We start from the raw sequence: 5,271 nt of genomic DNA, 5'->3' as shown, positions 1-5,271 counted from the left end.
GCGGCGGGCTCTGGCTGTCCGCAGACGCGCCGTGTGCACAGGCGCAGCGGCCGCGGAGCAGCAGCTCGGCCCCACTGCCGGTCCGGCCACAGTTTCCTCAAGCAGAGCCGCTCTCATTGACTGAGGGCTGAGAAGCTGCCGAGAAACCACAGGCCCTGGACCCGACAGTTTCCACCAACTGAACTCGCTCAGTTTGCCTCAAGTGGGCGGGGCTCCCAGTGACTCACAAACCACCTTCGAAATCCTGCGCCTCGTTCTCCCCGGCCCGGCCGCGCCTGGGAAGGCAGGCGCCGAGGAATTCTCCAACCCGTACTCCCGGGTGATGGGGGGAAGCCTGCGTGGGGACCAAGCAGCCACTGGCTGCGCCTGTTCCCCCCTCTGAGCACTGCGAGGGTGCAGGGTGTGCCTGAGAGGTGCAACCCGAGAGAGGTGGGGGATTGTGGAGGAAGAGGAGTTGGGGTGCTAGAAAAGTCTGCCAGGCCCGGGGCCTTCTCAACGCGGCGCCAGGGCTTCCGCAACTACGAACCGAAACACTTACCTAAGACTTTGCTTCTGCTCCAGTTTCACCTCCGCACTTCTACATTCCCTCCCTTCCTCTTTTTTCACTTTCCCTTCCAAAATCTCTTCCTTCCCTCCCTTCTCTCACCCTTGTTTCCTCTTCTCATGGAGGGGCAGGGTGGGGACCATTTCCTCTCTCCTGCTTTGCCTGTGGCAGCAAATACTTCCACTTCCCTCGCCAGCCCGTCTCACCTTCCCCCCCTCCATCCACTCCCAGGGCCCACCCGTGTGAAGCTGGGCCAGGGAGTGGCTGACGGCCTGGGGGTGGGTGGGGGAGGGGGCCCTGCAGGTGGCTGTGCTACTCCTGCATTTGGAGTCAGGACACTGGGCTTCTTTACGCACATGGCTCCAGGGCCTGGGCGGCTTCATACTCCCAGGGACACGCCCTTGGCGGCCACTGGACCTTTGTGCCTCCTTCCTCCTCTGAGACCAGGGATAATACCGGCCCCTTCCTCTTGGGGTGAGGACTCACTGCGTCCCATTCAAAGCACAGAGCATGATCCACAGTACCAAGGAGAGCCCAAGGTCATCGTCACTGCGTAAATACTATGCAACCTGCCCTCCAACCCGGTGGGCACTTCCTGCAGAACTTTTCCAGTCATGTAAGCTCAGAGCTCCTACACCTGTGGCTCCTCCGTCCAGGAAAACAAGCCTGGCTTCTCATCAGAATCTGTTGCCTCCAGCTCTACAGAGTGCTCATCTTCTGACACCTTCTTCGAAACAAGTCCCCGTGATGGCTTTCCCCGCCAACCGTGCTGCAAGTGTGGAAAACCGTAGGCCACCCCCGTCCTTCTCATGGTTTCTGCAAGTGCCGGCTCTGATGCATAGGGGGTAGACGAACAGCCTGTTGGTGTAAGAAACTAGCTGCAGAAGGGACAGACCCGACCTTCTGGCTCCGGGAGACTTGCTGACCTTCAACTGTGCAGCCAGGGTGGACTAAGCCAGGGGGACGCACACTGGGCTGGCACCGGCCTCTGCAGAAAGGACTGTCCCCGTCAGTGTGGAGAACTTTGCAAACCCCGCCCTGGATCCCTTTGTTCTGTCCCCTCTCCTTCCTTGTAAAACCTCTGCCTGAGCCGCGGGAGACAGGCTCTGAGACGTGAATCCCCCGAGTTCTGGTGGCCGCACCTGAAAGAACCCTCTCCCATCAGCACCTGCCTCTCGAGTTTGGCTTTCGTAGCAGCGGGCAGCCGGCCCTGCGTTCATGGCCATGCCGGCCCTTCTCAGCCTGAACATCTTCACAGATGCCACCTTGGTGTTTCATGGGCTACTCCCTTCCAAAAACAGACACTGACGGGTGACAGGTATGCCACTTGGGCATACCAATTTGTGGAGCCCGAGGCAACTTTTTCTTCCCCTGCCACACACGCAGTCTCTCCAGGTGCCATGTGTGCAAACTGACGGACAGGAAAACCTCTTCCTGTGCACTTCCAGGTGCTGCAGCTGATCTAATCCTTGAACTGACATAAGACAGATAAACATAACCGCGCAGAAACTCCATTTCTCTAACCGGAGCCTTTCTCCTTCCTGTCCATCAGCCCCCCCTTCCTTCACCATTAAGTCCCTGGGACGCCAGATTCTGCTCAGCATCAAACTGTCTTAAGAACAAAGCCTCAGGTCCAATGACCACAGAGACAGAGTTTCAGGTAAGGCTGAAGGTGACACCTTGATCTCGGCTGTGTCTTGGCCCAGGCCCATGAATGTAGACCCCTCCAGAGAGGGACCACATCCTCTTGAAACCAGACAGAACCACGCCGTGGCAGACAGCAGGACCAGACAGTCCCCACCCATCCCCACGCCACCCCCACCAAGCACTGCAGTCCACGGCCCCAACTCCTTTGGCCACCATGACTACCGACCTTCCCCCCACCTGACTCGTTCCCTAAAAGCCATCGGGGAGCCAGGTCTTTGAGTGCAAATGCACCTGTGACTCGGTGCCATTTCCTCGACTAATAAATAAAACCAGTCTCCTGCCTGCAAACTGCTGCTCCTGTTCCACTGGGCTCTGAGGCAGGCCGCCAAGGAGCCCTTGTGGTCTAGTAACACAAATAGAAAACAATTTAAATTTCACACATACAGAAGCTTGTAGAAATATGAGACTCCCCAAAGCAGGCGGTTTTCATACCTTTTAGACAAATAAACAGTAAACTTGTTAAGAATTGACAAGACCAACCATTTTGGGCTTGGGGCAACAAATGAGCAGAGAAGTAACAAGGCTTGTTTCTATCCCGACCTCCCATCTCTGGTGAGAAACATGTCTGCTTCCCCTTGCGAGGAGGCGCCTTTCACAAGGCGGCTTTGTTTCCTGCTCTAAGGGGGACAAAGGACAGAGTGTCCTTCTTGCGCTGGCTCTTCCTTAAGTAACTTTAATTTGAAAGAATCCATATGCCAGAGTGGCTCATTTTTGTCACGAGTGACGTGTCCCTGGGGAAGGTTTCGACAGGGTCCTCCGCGGCCACCGTAAGCTGTGAGCCTGGCCGAGGCAGGAGGAGCTGCAGCCCCGGGGCCCGGCCACTTTCACCTTCGTCATTCCCTTCTGGGCCCTCGGCACTGGCTCCGCCACCTGCGTGGCAGCAACGGTTACAACTCCAGGGCCTGGGGGCCTCTGTCCCCACTCCCTCTGCCGTCAGCTTGCACACAAGCGACAGAGGGTGACAATGCTGGTGAAGGCAGATGTGCCTGCTCCTCACTGACCCTGACGTACACAGGTCTGGACTGGACCCTCACTCACCCACCGTTCACTGAAGACAGACAGACACTGGGCAAGTACAAGGAACACAAGCTTCCCACCCTCCAGGGCACTGGTGACATCAGCTAAGAAGCAATAAACAGGGTGCTGAAAGCTACTTTGTTATTCCTTCCCGGAATTTAAGAGTCCACTGAGCCAGAGGCAGAGACTGGACTTCCCTGTTGCTCTGAAGGGTCCCCCTGGGGGTGGGTCTGCACAACTTACACCCTCTCCACCCACGTCCGGCTTTTCCATCGGCTCCTTCCTCCCTTCTGGCCCCGGTGACCCAGCCCTCACCCCCGTCACCCTCGCCCAGCTGCCCCCACCCACGCGGTCCTGAGTTCCCTTCTCCCCAGGGATGGTGTAAGGCCTGGATCAAAGGAACTAAAGTCAGGTTCAAAAACAAACGAGGTTTCCCGCTTTCCTTCTCCTGACTGAGTTCACTGGGGCGGCTCTGGTTGAGGGAACTGGCAGCCCCAGCCCAGCAGGCTGAGCTGCACCCCCCGCACGCTCTGCAGTGCACCTGCCACTCCAGGCGCTTTCTAACTTCAACCGGGAACGACGTGCCGATTTCCGGGCCACGGTCTGGTTTTGTGCAGCCTGGGATCTCGGAGTGGGCCTTCCATTTTTAAACCATTAGGGGGGGAATCAAGTTAATTATTTGAAGACATGTGGAGATGACGCCATTCACACATCAGTGTCCACACATGAAGTCTGACAGAAACACAGCCACACTTGCTCTTGAATAGCTGAGGCTGGACACAGGGTCGCCAGCGTCTAAAACCATGGCGGGGTCTTTGACTCGCCCAGTAGACCCAGGGGCAGAGCTCACCCTCCTTAGTTGAAAACACATTTACGAACAAGAAGTTGTTGAAGTGAAGCGAGGGCACAGGTGTCTGAGGAGTATCAGGGACATCTGGCCCCTCTGTGAACCTGGTGGCAGGTGTGTGGGGATGGTGACCAGTGGGCCACAGAGCAGCACGGACGGCTGGTGACACCAGAAACACGGCCACTTGATGCCTTCGAACAAGTGAGCAAGGGCGTCGCTCCCCAGTGGGTTTTTACTGAGATGCGAACATTGGGTCGTGTACGTTTTCTCGTGGCACTTTTTGGTTAACTAAACTTTTGCAACACTCTAGAAATTTTCCAGCCACTTACTGCAAGCTTACAGGCTCCTGGACGAAGACACCCGGTCTGAGAGGAAGCTCAGACAGGGCTCACGATGTGAGCAGCTTCTTGCAGAGCACTTCGCAGACCTCTCCCACTGGCTTCTGAGTTTGCTTCACAGGTTGTGCCAGCGATTTTTATGTGACAAACAGGCTGGGAGGATTTCGCCAATGACACAGAAAAGGCTAGAGTGAAACAAGAGCTGCCCCAGAACAGCCTTCTTCCCACGACACGACCCCCCTCCCAGCTCTGAACTGCCAAGTCTCCTGTGGACGCCCGTCCCCGGTCCCAGTGGTCTCCCTGGGGGCCGTCGCTGCACTGGCCTCCCGACGCCGGGACTGCACCTCTGTCTCGCCCAGGTCTCCATTTCTGAGAGTTGACACTGATTCTTGTAAAAGTCCCTGCCGGACAGTTCTCAGGCCCGTCCCCACCCAGACCACTTCCTCTGTGTGCGCCCCAGCTGCACGGCGTCACCTCAGAGGCACCGAGGACGGGGCTCGCAGGCCACAGTGCGCCCCGGAGGCGGGCTGACCGTCCCCGCCCACGGCCTTCAAGTCCCGTTTTCCAAGCCAGTGGTTTCTGTTCCTTCGCTGCCTTCACCTTATTTGTCACCCAAGTCACCAGCACAAGCAGTGGTTTAACTTCCACTCCAGAAGGTGGCACTCACAGGCCCCCCCCTTCATCCAGGACTCATTTCTGTCCTGTGCACCGTGTTGGGATGTGAACGAGACTCACAGTTCAGGTGAACCCCCGGCCACGTCATTTCTCCCAGTGTCCTCCTGACACCCAGACTCCCCACCTGTGTGGGGAAGTCAACC

The sequence above is a fragment of the Artibeus jamaicensis genome, unplaced genomic scaffold, assembly GCF_021234435.1.
Source record: "Artibeus jamaicensis isolate MK-2021 breed Jamaican fruit bat unplaced genomic scaffold, CSHL_Jam_final scaffold_625, whole genome shotgun sequence".
Classification (NCBI taxonomy): Eukaryota; Metazoa; Chordata; class Mammalia; order Chiroptera; family Phyllostomidae; genus Artibeus; species Artibeus jamaicensis.
This window is presented reverse-complemented; position numbering follows the sequence as displayed.